The 18,025-nt window shown below is 37.6% G+C and overlaps 1 pseudogene; it reads right to left on the bottom strand.

The window, feature by feature from the left end:
- Nucleotides 1–12,878: 12,878 nt before the first annotated feature.
- LOC102898104 overlaps nucleotides 12,879–18,025 on the bottom strand; it is a 5,913-nt pseudogene continuing 766 nt past the window's right edge.

Raw genomic sequence — 18,025 nt, 5'->3', positions numbered from 1 at the left:
CATGCTCATGCTTTTTTCTAGCTTCTTTTACATGTAAGATATAGGTATAATAATTGTTTTACCATCCTTGTCTATTAATTTTCTGTGCCATTTCTGAGTCTGCTTCTATTGATTTTTTTCTCCCTGTCATATTATCCTGCTTCTTTACATGCCTTGCAATTTTTGACTGAATTGTAGACATTATAACTGTAACATTATTGGTTGCTGGATTTTTTATTCTTTTAACAAGTTCCCTGATTCTTTCCTCGGCTTCACTGAATCTACTGACAAGCCCATAGAAGGCATTCTTCATCTTCTATATCTTGTTTTGCATTTTTAACATTTCTACTTGATTTTTAATAGTTTCTAATGCTCTGCTTAAATTCACCATCTTTTCTTGCATGTTGTTTACCTTTTCTCCTACACCCTTTACTGTATCACTCATATTTATTATAAATTCCCTGTCTGATAGTTCCAACATTTTAATCATTCATACCTGGGTCTAAATTTATTGATTTGTCTGTTGACAGTTTGTTGTCTTTCTTATTTTTTGTTGTTTGAAAGCTGGATCTCTTCTTTGGGGCAGTGGAGACAGAGAGAATTTATGCCTGGAAATAATTATGACTTTTTTTACTAGGACTTTCATGTGGGGTGTTGAGTCAATTTAGTTAGAAGTTGAGCTGTGTTTTGTTTGTGTTATCATTACACTCAGTGCCAACACAGGTTTCAAATTCTTCCAACATCAACTTGTGTTTAGGGTAGGGGCTGGTTTGCTAGACACATTTTCCAATGCCTGCTCTTCATTTGGCTTTAAGTACTCTTTTTGCCTGAACCTCAGAAAAGGCCTTCCTCCATGCTCTTGACACTCAGAGGTGTTATTTGTTATCTGACATTTTCTAGCCAGGTGATAGCAGCAGAATGGAGAGCATTTTTTGTTGTTCTGGTTCAGCCTCAGTTGGCACTGTTTCTATGTGCCTTGAGGTAGGTCTCTCTCGGTGATCCTGCCCCCTAGTCCAAGAGTAAAGGATCACTAATGATCTGGATCCAGGATGTATTCTGCCTTTCCACAGGGGCAAGGAATATTTTTCTGTTAATTTCCATCAGCTGCAGTGAGTTTTCATTTGTACCATGAAGGCAACAGGATTTCATGCCCTTTCTCTAGCAGCTTAAGATTTTTGTTCAATTAGGGAAATGGGAATATGGAAACAAGGAGAGCTTCATAGCTATTCCACAATAGCTTCTGCTCCCCTTCCCCAATTCTGCATCTTTAGGGAGGCTCTCTCCTGTCTCTTACTCTGATTCCATTCATTCGTGCAAGCATTCAGTAAAATGTGTGGAAAAGACCCTAAAAAATGGCTGAGAATTCTTCTTGTGTCTGTTGTTTCCAGAGAGTCTATACTCTTTTGCTTATCAATACTTTAGTAATTGGTTGAACATTCTAGCTAAATTCTTCTTTTTGCATTGAATGATATCCAACATATGTCCATGTAAGCAAATGATTGCATCTCATATGTCTTTCTGTAGATTTTAGGTTATGTTTGCCTTGTAATCTTAGTTTCCTATAGTTCATAAACTTGTGAAGTTGCAGCTTGTCTGGCATTTTGTTGCAAGGATGAGAACTACATTCTTTCCAACTTTCTGCATCTTAAGTGGAAACTAACAGCTCTAATTTTTTTCAATTGAAATTTCAATTGAAACAATTATAGATTCCCATGCAATTGTAAATAAATGATAGAAGCATCTCATTTGCATTTTCCCCATACTCCCTCAATGGTAGTAACATTTAGCAAAACTATAGTATAATATCATAACCCATATATCAACAGATTCACTGATCTTTTTCAGATCTCCCTAATTTTACTTTTAGTTTTTATGTGTGTGTGTTAGGTTCTATAAAATTTTATTGCCTGTATATGTTCATTTAGCCACCACTACAGTAAAAGTACTAAACAGTTCAAAAACCACAGTGATTCCTCCTGTCACCCATTAACCCTACTCACCTTCCTCCCACCCTTATGCCCTCATCACTAACACCTGACAACCATGAATATATTCTTGATTTAAATTTTTTGTCATTTCAAAAATGTTATGTAAGTGGAATCACATATATGTCACCTTTGGGAATTGTTTTTTTTTTCACTCAGTGTAATTACCTGGAGGTTCACCAAGTTGTTGCATGTATCAATAGTTCATACCCTTTTATTGCTCAGTGGTATTCTGGGTTACATATTTTCTACAGGTTGTTTAACTATTCACCTATTGAAGGATATCCAGGCTAATTCCAGTTTTTTTCTAAGAAAAATAAAGCTTCTATGAACATTAATGTACAATTTTTTTTGTGTGTGAACATAAGTTTCCTTTTCTCTGAGATAAATGCCTGAGAGTACAACTGCTGAGTGGTATAGTAATGTACGGTAATTGCCTGTTTTGTTTTTAAATCTGCTAAACTGTTTTCCAAAGAGTCTAAACTAGTTTTGCATCAGCAATGTTTGAATGATGGAGTTTCTGCAATCCTCATCAGTCAGCTTATGTTGTTGTCACTATTTTTATTTTAGCCATTCTGATAGATGTAGTGATATCTCAGAGTGGTTTTAATTTGCGCCACCCTGATGTTTTATTATGTTAGGCATCTTTTCATTTACTTATTTGCCATTTTAGTATAACTTGTTTATGTCCATTAAAACATTGCTAGAATTTTGACAGTATTATATTAAACCTATACATCAATTTGGGGAAAACTGACATTTTACTTGGTCAAATCTTCCAATCCATGAACACAGTTGTTGCCATTTGTTTAGATCTTCTTAGATCTGTTTCATAGGCATTTTGTTATCTCCACCATATAGATCCTATACACATTTAGTAAAATGTACTACTAAATATTTTCTGGAGTGATTATAAATGGTATTGTGTTTTTAAGTTTAGTTTCTTCATGTTCACTGTTAATATGTGATTGATTTTTGTGTCAGTCTTGTATTATGGAACCTTGCTCAACACAGTTAACAGTTTTAGGAGTTTTGTTCTAGATTCTTTGGGATTTTCTACAAAGAAAATCATGTCATCTGCAAATAGGGACAGATATTTTACTTCCTTTTCTAATTTGTATGCTTTTCTTTCTTTTTCTTGCCTTATTGCACTGACTAGAACTTCCAGGACTATATTGCATTAGAGGGGTGACAGTAGGTATCTTTGCTTAGTTCCTGATCTCTGATGGAAAGTTCACTGTTCTTACTGAGATTTAACCGATTTTCTTAGATAAATGCTTCTTGGATTGTTTAGCCTTTGGTTAACTTCCAAAGTTCTGAAAAAATGATTTTGACAAGTTTATCTGTCGGCATTCTCATTGTTTTTATAGAGGAGTGGATTTTCAGAGGTCTTTACCATAACATTCCAGAAGTGCTTCTCTATTGCTTGTTATTAAGATATATAAATGTAAGACTTTTGAAATTAAGAACATAAATTAGATGGATCAAACAGATATCACCAACATTTAATTTAAAAGTAGCAATGACATATTCTTTCTGTCCCATGATGCAGTTAGATATTTTTTCACTTTCTGTTCCTTTTCCATGAACTTGTCTGAACTATCTGAAGTGTTTAGGACATTCTTCTTTTATATTATGTAGTGGGAAAATTAAATACTATAAGCTTATCCTTTTCTAGGTACCTTATGGCCTCTTCCAAGATCATCAGAACAGTTTTGGAGAAATAGCATTCAAATTTCAGTGTTAGTTTAATTCTTTTCTCCGTTCTCCTTTTCAATGTATTTCCAAATTACAGAAGGACATTCTTCTTCTACTTTACAAACACTTTGGAAGTTTGATTTTCTGTCTTGCCAACATTTTAACATATTTTTGTACGGCCAGCAACAATGATACGTGTCTTATAGGCACATGCCTAAGGAGACTATCTCTTTCCATTTCCATACAGTCCAAAATCTCATTGAGAGCTTCTGCTCATTTTTAGGAAACTGAAAAGTTACCAAAACTTTCCTTATGAAAGACTTAAAGTCACAGGTAAGTAAATCACATATCTTTTTACCATGTTATGTACAATAATACACAGTATTTAACAGGTAAGATCCTCTCATTTTCTTTGATATCGAGTTTATAGACTGAATTCAATTTGCCAAATCTTACATTCACACCATCTTCCAAATGTGCTCATATGTGATCAAAATCTAGTTTGAATTTGGACAAGATATAACATATTTTGTTTTATGTTTTCTGTGGTTGCATTAAAATCATTATAGAAATAATAAAGACAGTTTAAATCTCCATTTTTCAAACCAAAGTTCCTAAGTGCTAAAGAGGATTTTCCTCCCCAGTTTTATTGGCCATGATCTGAGGCATCATTTTATCTACTGTAGAAAGCATGACTGTTGGTAAGATCTGACAGAATTGGTTCTATACTGTAAGGGACCTTCACATTTGTTATCAAGATTTCCCCTTTTGTTCATCCACAGGAAGTTTTAGTTGCATCCTCTAGGTCACTGAATATAATTTTACTCAGTTTCATAGAGCAATCAAAATAATTATATGGTAATGTAATTCATTTGTTTAGTATGCCCAAGTTAATTCAGCTGCCATTATTTTTAACTGAACATGGTGTCTTTTCATGGGATGGTGGTGGGGGGAGACTGATTTAGAAAAACTTGCCTGTCTCGTCCTGTAATTGTAAGATTCAGTCTTCATATGCGCTTCCACATCACTTCCTCCACGATGCTTAACTCAAAATTCTTTTCTGCATATTGTATAGCATGTTCTGTTTTAGTACAGCAGTCCCTTAACTTTTTGGCACCAGGGACGGGTGCTCCTATGAGAATCTAATGCCTGACAATCCGAGGTGGAGCTGAGGCAGGGATGCTAGTGCTGGGGAGCGGCTGCAAATACGGATGAAGCTTTGCTTGCTAGTCACCGCTCGTCTCCTGCTATGCGGCCCGGGTTCCTAACCAACACAAAACCTTACCCGTCTGTGACCTGGGGGATGGGGACCTATTTTAGTATTTGCCTTCCTAAGTCAAGTTTTATAGATGCTTCCACTATCTGTCATTAAAATAACGTAGTTATTTAGTCTACTTTTTTAGTGATGTCTAGTTCATGCAGCCATTGGTATTTCAATTGTTCTCATTTTCCCGATTTGAACTTTTAGAAAACAAAGTCAGTACATTGAAATGGTCACAATTAAATAGTACTATCTAAATAAAAAGCACCATGATTAATCTACCAGCAGAGATAAATACAGAGTGTTATTGCTCACTATTACAATACACACTTAAGGTACACCACTCGAAGTGATACAACAATAGATGATCCATTATTTTGAAACACAAAATATAATTTCCAACATTAGTAGTAGAGAAAAACTAGCAACAGGGTCTAGAGAAAATGGATAATCTATGTCTTACTCATTTGACACTAAAAACAATGTTGCTTTTATTTCCTAATTTTTGGCCGCCTTGTAGATTTTGTACTTCTTCCTCAATCTTCTGCACGCATTGCCAAAACCATAACTTTTCGCATTCTGAGGAGGGATTTCCTGTTGCGCAAAGATTTCAGTGCTAAAAGCAAGATAATTTTAGGAAAACTGCAATGGTCAGTCACCACTGCTTGGAGTTCAAGTGGGGAGAGGAGGAGGGCCTTCATGCAGGAGGCAGGTTGGCTTGGATTGTCAGAGCACAGGAAATTTGAGGAGGGCGTCTTCATGGTGATGGAGGTAGTGGCATTGGCTACTCAGGGTATAAGAGCTTGATTCAGGTGAAAAGGTCTTCAGTGGAGGAGAACGGATAGTATCTGCAATGAGAAATTATCTACATTCATACAGGTGATTGGCGATTGCATAAAGGCATATCGATACATAAGTAAATATATTAAGGAAATTGGGAAACAGGTTTTCTCACTGTTGGGGAAGGGAGTTACAAATATGAAAATGGAAAAAAATTGGAATGAACCCAAGAGTGTTGGAATGGAATCGGAATTATGAATGGGAACCAATAATTTCCAAGGTGTTTAAAGAGATCTAGGGAAAAAAAATTAAATGTAAAAATTGTGTTTCTGAGTGTGTGTGCCCTAGCTCTGTCCACGGAGAAAAACTGGGAGCAACAAAACTCTAATAGCAGTAGGGCCACCTAGTGCCTATATCTTGCTTTCTAAATACTTTTCCTAATTAAAATGAACCATGGCTCCTTGAAGAAATGTTTAATTTCAAGTCTGGGACAAAGAAAGTACAAGATGATTTGGGGATATTTTGTGCCAAATAGTAAGGAAGTGCTCAAAGAAGACTGGGAGCATATTCAAAGGACACAAAAAAGCAACTCGAAGAGGAACAATCTTAGCATCAAAACAATAACAATAGAATATACTATGGGCAATTCAATTACACAGGAAAACATGAGCCCACGATATAAATGTATTATTAGTAAATAGTGTCAAATGCTTATTAATTGCAGAGTTTCTTTATAGTGAGAAAGACTGGGAGGCAAGACCTTAATCAAGTGACCAAAGTAGAATATCATAAGTAATAGGAAAATCCAAATTATACACTGGCTGCTAGGATGCAATGAGGAAAATACAGCATCTTCTATAATATCGCTACATAAAATCATGAGGAAACATCAGACAAACCCAAATCAAGGGGCAATCTACAAAATAACTGGCCCACAATCTAAAGTGTCAAGGTCATGAAAGTCGAGGCAAAACTGAGGACCTTTTCTAGACTGTATAAGAATAAAGAAACATAATAACTGTATACAGTACAAGATTCTGTCCTGGATCTTTTTGCTGTGAAGGACATTATTGGGACAACTGGTGAAATCTGAACAGGGTCTGAGGATTAGCTTGCGGTAAATATTATTAACGATAATTTTCTTTTTTAACGGTTGTCTTGTGGTTATATAGGAGAATGTTCTCATCTGTAAGACATACACACTAAACTATTTCGGAGCTATGGGGCATCACATTAGCAACTTACTTACATATAGTCCAGGAAAGGTGGGGGGGGGGCGGGGATTCTTTGTTCTACACCAGCAACTTTCTTCAAGTTTGCAATTTTTTTCAACAACAAAAAAACAAGAAATGTATTGTTTTCATCAGAAACAAAATAAATATGAGCTCACACTACAGATAAGGGCTGAAAGGAACCAATGTGGTTTTTATAACAATGATGCCACTGGTGACCTTGTTGAGAGCGGATTCAGCAGAATGGAGAGGCAATAGACAAGGGTGGATTGAGGAATGACAAGGAGTTTGGAAAGTGGAAAACAGTGACTATAGCTCCCCCGACCTTGTTGAGAAGTTCGTTGTTTGTAAAAATGAGATGAGAGAGAGGAAGATAAAGCTTAGGGGAACATAAATCAGTTCATATTAATGATGAAAAGGGAAGGTCTAATAAATAAAATAGAGGGTTTGAGGCCTAATCATTCAAATAAAGATTAGGAACATTCAGCTTTTAGTTTGCCTGACTCTTCTGCATTGCCAGGACAATGTGCAAACACTGAATTCAGGGGGCTGAGTGTGGAGGACTTTCTCTCACAAAAAGTCTTACTATAAAGCTATTCAAATAATATATAATTGGCAGAGCATACAGCAAACTACAAATAATGGATATTTCTAGGGCTATGAGGAAATATAGAAGTTATATATTTTCGTGTTGTGTGAATTTACTTTACAACCAGGATTTATTACTTATGTAATTATAAGAAAAATAACATTTCAAAGAGGAGATGGAAATATGTCTTTAAATTTATGCACAAAATTGTCATAGAGAGAAATTTATTTATCTGAAAATATCTTCACAACTAAACATGAAGTGTGGCGGGGGGGCAGATTAGAAACTATGTATAGCATCATCCCAAATTTTACTAAGTCCGGGTATGTCTGTCATGAGGCTCAGAGACCACAGAGGTAATAGCAGTGGCAGCAAAGGGTCTTGTGCTACATTTCACATGTAGAAAAATCCATCTGATGGGTTTAAGGAACCCCTGGTTCTCTCTCATCCTTTCCTAATCTGTTGTCCTCAACTGTGACGTTCAAATTGCGATTTTACTTCTCGTCACCAGAGTGGCAAAGACCTTTACTTTCTAAATTTTTTCCAAGTCTACCGTTTTAGCAAGGAGAGAAAATCAAAGCATTAACAATATTTGTTTGTTTAAATAAATTTTATTTTGTAGAGCAGTTTTACATTCAAGGCAAAATTGAGCAGAAAGTACAGAGTTCTCATATACCCCTTGTTCCCACACACAGTCTGTCTCCACTATCAACCTCCCTCCTCAAAATGCTACATCTGTTACAATCAACGAGCCTGCATTGACACATCCATTGTCACCCAAAGGCCATATTTTACATTGCCGAAGCAAAAACATTTTTAAACTAACTTCTACAAGCAGGTTCTAAAACAGGAAGTATGAAATAAGCCTCCATCTCATATACAATTAAGAAATAGTTAGAAAGAGTAAATGAGATCCCATCTGGACAATCGATCTAAGGTCCTAGATGAATATTGAGCTTCCCAGTAATTACACCAGCAGTCAAACTGAAGATATAATAGAACTCTGCATGATAGGTAACAGATTAATGGTATAGAAGCAGTTTCCCCTAGTAAAACACCATTTTTAAAAGTATGGGTTGGTCTAAGCATGAGCCACAGCCACCTTTATTAGAAGCATCTGGTATCTTGTTAAAACTACAACTTCTGAGACCTCAGCCCAGACCTGCTGAATCCCTTCCCTGGGGATTGAAGCTCAGGAATATGCATTTCCTGGTAGATTCTGATGTCTCCTATAGTTCGAGAATTGCTAAATAGGTAATGTCCAAGATATCTTTAACTATTTGGCATACTGTGATCTCTGATTCCAGTGTCAATTGGTTTTGCCACTCAGCTTTAAGTATCTGTTTCTGTTTTGGTGTATCTGGTAAATAACAATCCAGACATGTAGCACTTGTTTACTGAGTACTTACTCTTTGCCTCATAGGTTGGCTGGCTACTAGGCAACAAAACAGGAAAGGCCTCTTCCTTTATGGTGCTTACGTTCTCCTTTGGATACACATAAAATAAACAATAACCAATGTAATTTCAGTGGGTGAAGAGTGCCATGAAGAAAATAAAACAGGGAAATGGGATAGAAAATAATATTTATGGAGAAGGCAGCCAAGGATGTCCATGGCCACCCAGTTTAACGACTTCAAAGACCATCACTTACTTGGACTACGCCATGCATGATGATCCCTGAAGTTGTGCCATGCTCTATCACTAGAGAAGGTCACACTATGGATGTGACTTTTCAGCTGAGACCTTGATGACAAGAAAAATCTGTGTGAGTGTGAATATCTTTTGAGATTAGACTAGGGAACAGTACATTCTGAAGTAGGAGTGAGTATGACTTGTTCCAGAAAAAGACAAAAAAGAGTGTGACTGGAGCCTGGTGGAAAAAGTGGGAAGATAAGGTAGAAGGGAAGCCGTTGCAGGATATGGGGCAGTACTCAGGCCTGGCCGGCAATCTTACCACATTTACATAGTCAATATACTTTCTCAATATCTGAGACCACTGTGGCACAACATCTATTCTCTGCACAAACCTTCAACACTCTCTCACACCTCAACATTCTTAAGTGCTCTTTCAGCTTCTTGTTTCTTAGGAAAAGTAGATGTTCTCACAGAACGGATTGTCTATGTGCTCCCATTACCAAACCTACCAACTTGCCTGAATCAGCAACTATACTCCCTACTTTCTCTCTGTAACAAATCTTCCTAAGATGGCCCCTTCTCATTGCAATGGATCGCATATTCCAGGACTGTTACTGTGTGATGATTTCCCTTCTCTTTGAAACCAACAATATTCCTCTCTCTACTAGATAAATAGGCATATGCATGAATGAACAAATAGATGAACTCATGAAAGTTTTGAGAATTGGGTGGGGATGCATAAGATGGAAGTGTTACTGTGATTCTCAGATGTTTCACCTGATCATCTGTGTGACAGATAGGCATGTTAACTAAGATGGGCAACACCCTTTTTGGAGGGAACCTTTTTGGAGAGAACATGATGGACCCTTTTTGGAGGGAACACGATGATCCATCTTGATTTCTCAGTACTCTGTATACCTCACTGGGAATGTTAAGAATGCAGCAAGATATTTAGATCAGAGGCTGAGCTAGAGAGAGAAATGCAGGAATCATACATGAGTGAATGGCAGTCGAAGATATAGGTATAGATGAGATGACTGCCTAAGGAGAGAGCATGGTGTGAAAGGGAAAGGTGAACAAAAATGGGCAATAAGGAGCTCCCAATACATGAACTTTAATAAGAGTTTTCAGTGACTGCATGTCAGAGCCCAGAATTAACAGCCAGGCTGTTTGTCAAGTGATTCAGCAGTGCTCTTTCCTCTACAAGATGCTACCCCAGGATGAACCTCTTCAGGGCAGGCCCAGCCTTGGGTCTAATAGCCCAAAACAGAATTCTGTGGAGTAGATGTTTATGGGTTCTATCTGTTGTAGACAAGCAACCCTCTCACTTCGTTAGACTTATCCCTCTTTTCGTAATAGCCTGCTTCCCTCTGCATACAAACCACTAGGAATGTAAGCCCCTAAGTACCTAGGCACTGTCCTGTTCAACACAATGTCCTCTTTAGCCCAGAGCAGATGGATTTAGCCCAAATGTCCATCAATAGGGTTATGGTTGAATACATAGACATGTCAGCCATTTGAGAGAAAGATGTAATTGTATACATAGTGGTATGGAATGACATCTTAGATATATTATTATGTAAAGCAAATGCAAAAGGCAAAACAGTGTATATAGTGTTTCTTGTCTGTTTTCTAATTCTGTTGCTATGGAAAATGTACTAATTAGGCAGAGCAAAATTATTCCAGCTCTGGCTGCCACCCCTGTGAGTGAGCCACTCTGGATATTCCATCAGTTGAGCCTCCAGGTTGCTAGACATCCCCAAACAAAACCATGTGGAGCAGAACAATTGCTGAGCTGAGCCCAGTCAACTCAGAATCGTGAAAGATATTAATGTCTGGTGTTATTTAAGCCACACCAAATTTTGTTGTGGTCTGTTGCATGGAAAGAGGTAACAGGAACACCTTAATGTTGACACCTTAGACACTCTGCTCAACAGCCCCCCAGCTGAGCTCCCTGCCAACAGCCAACATCCACTGCCAGGAGATATAGCCCATTTAAGTCTTCAGATGCTCAAAACTCCAGCTGAAATTTAACCACAATTTCATAAGAGATGCCATGGAAAAAACATCCAGATGAGTCCAGTCAATCCACAGAACTATAAGAGATGATGATGATAGTGATGATGATAACAACAATAATAATTTTTTTAAAGTGTTGTTTTAAGCTACTAATTTGGGGCCTCTTTGATATGCAGCATGATAACCAGATAACCATAGAATGATATAGAAAGTGTAACAAGTTAATATGTAGACTTCAAAGTTTTACTATGCATATATCGAAACACGTGTATTATATATTTATAAATACATTTAGTGGAATAGCATGATGTATACCAATCTGATTTTCACTTAAAAATAAGTCTTGGCTATAGTTGTCATTGAAAATACAGCTACTTCATTCCCTGACATGTATGAAAAGTATTCCATTTAATTTTTAAGTAATCACATGATATGAATATAGCTGAGCTGTCCTCCCTTTGTATTCACTCATCCTCTCCCCAGGTAACCACATTCTTAAGTTGATGTTTATCTTTCCACATATGTTTCCATGTGTGGAAAGCGTTGTGGCAAAGCTGTGGACTCAAGTTTAGGTTGTTTTACAGACCATGCCTTGCATATTAGGGGACACGGAAGAATGTTGAAGGATATAGAATAACTTCATCTCAGTCATCTGTAATATGGAGAATTGAACTGAGAAGCATTCTTGTGTAGTGAAAAATATACTGAATTCGGAGTCAGAAAACTTGCATTTCAGTCTCTTCTCTGCAATTACGGCTGGAAAATGAAGTTGATGTGATGTAAAGTCAACTGGCCATTAATGAAATGAAACTTCACTCCCAAAGTCTATGTGGTATATTTTAAGTAGTAGAGCTCTGAGTTTCAATATGCAAATTCTTTCATTTTGAGGACTGGTAATTTCTGGATAACAACTGAGTCTGGCTTTGTAGAGCAAGTGTGTTTGTATAATGAGCTGGTTTCTTGTGTTTGGGAGGTGTTGTTGCAACAGATGCTTTTTTTTTTTCAATGTTGCCAGGGCTAATTATCTTCTATAATGATGCACTTTGATAATTTTGGATCTTTTGTTATATGAGTTATTTTTGTTCACTGTTCATTTTTCTATGTTATTTTTAAGAGACTTGAGAGAAGGAATATATTCACTCAGCAGACACAGTAAGAGCATGAGGTAAAAGGGAAAAAAAAGTTTACTTTTATACTTAAGAAAATTTCTTTCGAACAGATGTAATTTTTTAAATTGCATTATTGTTTTTAGAAACACTAAAAGAGTACCCAAATAGTTACTACTCACAATGGTAACAAGACTTTTGTTACCTTTTTTTCCCCCAGAGAGCACAAAAAACTGGATTTATTGTTTTGGACAACTGTATAGTAACTTTTAGTTTGTTTGTATTCCTAGTGTCATTAATCTGAAATACAATTTTGTTCCTCAGTTAAAAACATATACTCTAAAAAAGTTATTAGATTTTTTTAATTCATCATCCATATATAGAATATCTTAAAAATACTTGCCAAGATATTAGCTTTATCTTATTAAATCTCTTGCATGAAAATGAAAAAAATCAAGGCATACAAATTTCATTTTGTCCTACATTTTTAAATACCATCTTTTGTTTCCTTTAAAAGATTTTCATCCATTCCAAAATATTTTGAAGCTCAACTGACCATTTAAGACAAAATGAAGGAATTTTAGGGTATCTGAACTAAGCACTGTCTTGACTTAACCAAAGCAAAAACTCTATTGGGGTCCTGGTGGGCCTCCTGGTCATGCCTTTCTGCAGATATAGAACCTCACTTTGTTGCTCATCACACCTTCTAGAACTAAATGTGCCCACTTCAGACTAGACACAAATTCTTTTAGGAATGCTGCAGCTGTGCATGCTTTTCCAGTTCTATGTTTTCCAATATTATTAACATCAGCAAGCTGGCAGTCTACAACCTGTCCTGTATAGTGTTCAAAGAGAGGCATTCTCTAGACATGGTCCCGTTTCAATGCTGGCCTCAAATAGCTTGTTCCAAAGCTAGGATGACTTGGTAAAGACCCCAGTGGTACCGGACCCCAAAGCTATGTCTATGGCACCTGTTAGGGTGGCGGCATTGATGATGACCTTTGGGTTAAAGATGTGTGCATAGCAGAGCACATCAGCCAGGATGGGCCTGCCCTTGACATCAGAGCTATCCACCTGTATGGTCTTCCCGTTCTTGGCTATAACAACATCCCCAGGCTTGGCCTTACCACTGGGCATATTTTCACAAAGAGGAACCAAACCTACTATGTAAATGGGAAAACTGAGCTTGGCTGCAGATACAATGGCTGAACACGTCAGCCCTCATGAGGTCCATATTTGCAGAAGGCTTGATGGAGATGCCACCACTATCAAAGGTAATTCCCTTCTCAACAAACACCAGGGTTGGTTCACTTGCATCGAGGCTGCCTCTGTAGTGAATTTCCAAGAAGACTGAAGGATCAGAGGATCCTTTGGCCACACTTAGGAATGATCCCATTTCCTGTTCCTCGATCCAAGACTTGAATCTGATGTAGACTTCTGTTTTACTACTAGCACCCTTGAGATTCTTCTCAATACTTTTGGCAAATCTAATTGGCTTCACCTCATTGGCAGGAGTCTCCATCTACTGGCATGCCCTGAAGTTCTGTCCTGAAGCAAAGAGGACTTCTTTCTGCCAGGCCTCCTGATCCCTGCTTCCATGGAGCTTTGCAGATACAACTACCTTATTTTCTGCTTTACATCATCATACTCATTAAGACCAAGCACTGCCCCTTCCCCTGGGCATCTCCACAGGGATCCACCTCCACGGAAGAGATCGCCAGGTCTTGAACTTGCCTGCACCTTGCTGGGATAGCTGCTCTGTTTTCTTTGCCTTCATACCAGTTTGCCTGGTCATCCACTCCAGCTGCCTTTTAGCGGAGGCCAACTGTCATCACGCCGGGGAAGTCCTCGTGCAAACAATAAAAAGTTCAGGTTTTGCCTGCCTTCAGAGATGGGCCGCATATGTTCAAAATTTCTCTCAGCTTTCCAGACACCAATTTATCAAAATCATCTCTTGTACTTATAAACTGTGGCACATCATTTTCTTTCTCTCTGGTATAGATTACTAAAACAAGGACCTTTGTCATGTCTGTGGCAGTGACACCTTGACCCCAGAGACACTTCACCCTCAAACATCAACCACTAAGAGGCAGCAATAACATCTTCTCCGCATGGCCCCTTGTGCTGCCCTCAGCAAGCACGTGGACTTTTACCTTTTGATGTTCATCTATTGTTTTTAACTTTGCATATAACTTTTTTTTAATTAAGTTTATTGGGGTAACATTGGTTAATACAATTATATAATTTTCTGGTGTACATTATAATTTGACATCTATATATTCTATTGTGTGTTTACCACCCAAAGTCCAGTTTCCTTCAGCTACCATATATTTGATTCCCTTTACCCACTTCACCCTCCCCCATGCATATAACTTTTAAACATATTTAGAAATATGAAATTTCCACAGCTACATTTCAGAAAGCAACTAAAATGAATTTTTTAAAACAAGTCAAATATATCAAATATTGTTTGTGACAAAGTACTAAACATAATTAACCAACAATTCTATTAAAAATTCCTGAGAGAAAGCAAGTATAATATTGTACTGCTCTCTTAAAGAAGAAAAATTTTTTTAAAAAATTGTACGCAGCCATCACATTTTAGAGAATAAAAAAATATATATATATAAAGTGAAGACATCGCCAAAATGGCAGAGTAGGGAACTCAAAAGTTCCATGCCAAAAACTGTCAGAATGAACTTTTGCAGAACTCTGGAATCTAATCCAAAACTTACAACAACCAGAGGAAAACTTGTTGAAGAGAGAAGCTCGTGCATTGCAGTAAGAGAATGCTGTGGTATTTTAAATTGCTAGCCCACCATCCCCAGCGTATCAACTGGCGAAAATTGCTAGTACCTGAATGAGAATTACGGGCTTTATTCTCAAGAAAATTGTGGCTGTGAGCTTCAACCTGTTTGGCAGTTTCTCCTGAAGGACCAGTGCAAAGGTTTCTCTTTGTTTTTCTGACTCAGCTTTCCCAGGAATGGAGTAGCTTTTGCCACAGCAGCCTAGGGCAAAGGATAACACTCAGAACAAATAGTAACAGAATGAAAAGCCTGGAAGGAAGAGGCTGGGAAAGGAGATATTTGGGGGAATAAGGGCTTTTTAAAGTTCACTAATGTACAGGGGAATTGAGAAGGCCACATATATGCCCAGAATGAGATGCTTGTGCTGTAAAGAACTGAGGAGACTCAAATCTCCCACCTCTAGATGACTTTCAGACTTTGTACAAGTAGGAAGTGAAAACTAATGCAGAGTTGTAAATGGCCTGAGTACGCATAGAATGAGTTCCCCAGCACAGATCAATTTGCAAAGACTGGGAGAATGTTTCTCCTTTTTTTTTTTTCCTTTTTTTTTCTTTTATTGGCTCCAGACATTTAAGTAATTGTCAAAACATCAGCTGACCACTAAGCTAGGGCAACACAGACTTCGGTGGACACACATGAGAAAGAATGCGGACTTTACAAAAATAGTTTGGAAAAGTCACCAAACACACAAACAAAGAATCCACAACCGCCAGAAACAACAAATCCTTGAAATGGAAGAATATGATTCCCAGAAGTGCCACATGATAATATTCAAAATACCTAGTTTCGAAAGTAAAACAAATTATGAGGCATGCAAAGAAAGTATGACCTATTCATAGGAAAAAAGAAATTAATAAAAACTGTCCCTGAGAAAGCCCAGACATATTTACTAGGCAAAGATTTTAAATCAACTGTCTTTAATATGCTCAAAGAGCTAAAAGAAATCATGGTCAAAGAACTAAAATAAACCAGGAGAATTATGTCTCATCGTGTAGAGAATATCGATAAACAGGAAGAAATTATAAAAAAGAACCAAAAGAAATTCTGGAGCTAAAACGTACAGTAGCTGAAATGAAAAAAATATTACAAGCGCTCAATAAAAGATGTGAGCCGACAGAAGAAAAGAATCAGGGAAATTTTAGATAAATCGATTGAAATTATCCAGACTGCGGAGCAGAGAAAGCAAAGAGAAAGCAAGGAGCAGAAAGATTATTTGACGAAATGATGGCCAAAACTTTAAAATTTAAGGAAAGTCACAAATATACACATCCAAGAAGCTCAACGAACCTCAATTAGAATACACTCATCAAGACACATTATAGTGAAACAGTCAAAGACAAAGACAGTATCTTGAAAACAGCATTAGGTATTAGATCGCATTTGGATCCTTATCCAAATGAACTGTTTAAAAACACTATGACCGAATTGTTTTTTTTTCATTCATTCATTCATTCATTTATTATAGGCGAGGCAACCCTTGGTTGACCTCACAGATTGCAAGGACCTTGTCAGCTTACAATCCCTTATTTTTTATTTTTTAAGCCTGCAGCACCTGGTCTTCCTAGGTGGTCTCCCATTCAAGTACTAACCAAGCCCACCCTGCTTAGCTTCTGAGATCAGACAGTAACCGGCTTGTTCAGGGTAGCATGACCATAGACAGAATTGGAAATTTAAACAAAGATTGGACATAAAATAACATTAAGGGATTATTATTGTTAGGTGTGATATTAGTATGATGGTTATACATAAAAAAGAAAGTCCTTGTAGATATGCACTTTGAAATATTTATGCGCAAAGTGATATTATGTCTGAGATTTGCTTCAAAAATAATCTGTAAGGGTTGTAAGTGGGTAAAGATATAGATGAAATAAGATTGGCCAGGAGTTGCTAACTGTAGACAATGGGTAATGAGTACCTTTGCTTTCCTTATACAGTGGGTTCTCCGTATCCGTGGGTTCCTCATCGTCAGATTCAATCAACTGCAGATCGAGAATATTCAGAAAAAAATATTACACTGCTGTTGACATGTGCTATATTGTTAGGTCCACGATGGCTGCATCTGTACTGAATATGTAGACTTTTTTCTTATTATTTCCTAAACAATACAGTGTAAATTATTTACATAGTGTTTACATTGTATTACATATTATAAGAAACCTAAGGATGATTTAAAGAATCTGGAAGGGTGTGCATAGGTTGTATGCAAATATTATACCATTTTATATAAAGGACTGGAGCATGCCCAGATTTTGATATCCACTGGGGCCCACCGCAGATATCCAGGGAAGACTGTACTGTTCTAGTTTTACATTTGTTTGAAATTTTCCATCATAAAAGTTAATATAAAGTTTATGTAAACTATATAAAAGGAATGAATCTTAATCAAAAAAGAAACCAAACAAACGTATTAAGAATAAATAGAAAAAAATTCCATCTCCTTGACTCATTTCTTGTCCCGCCCTCCTCTCCCCTACCCACCCCCATTCCTCGTGCTTTTTTGTGGGCAGTGATAGCAAGGAAGATCAGAGGTCGGCAGTGGAGTGGGTGAGGAATCTTGATCATCATAGATATTCTTTCATTGATTTTGTTTTTTAAATATTGCATTAAAATGAGACTTGTTTTCACTACCGAAATGTTTCGCATCCTCTTAAATTTTACGCCTGAGTCTGAGTGGGAAGAGAGGTGTATCTGGGAGCTTGGGAGGGAAGAGGCGAGTCCCCAGAGCAGCAGCTGGGATGGCCCACAGGCCCCCGAGAAGATACTGCCCTTCCCTGGCCGCAGAGAAAGGCCCAGGAACACACAAAGAAGGGACAACGACAGGGCCCAGGCTGGTGATGTTAAAAGGGACGCGGGGACAGGGGCGGCGACGCGGGCCGAGGGCTCTGCAGGACCCCGAGGGGCAGGAGGGGGGCGGGACGGGGGCGTCGCCGTTCG

This window comes from Pteropus alecto, unplaced genomic scaffold (genome assembly GCF_000325575.1).
Source record: "Pteropus alecto unplaced genomic scaffold, ASM32557v1 scaffold538, whole genome shotgun sequence".
Taxonomy (NCBI): domain Eukaryota; kingdom Metazoa; phylum Chordata; class Mammalia; order Chiroptera; family Pteropodidae; genus Pteropus; species Pteropus alecto.
The sequence above is the reverse complement of the archived record's forward strand: the minus strand, read 5'-3'. Positions and strand labels throughout refer to the sequence as shown.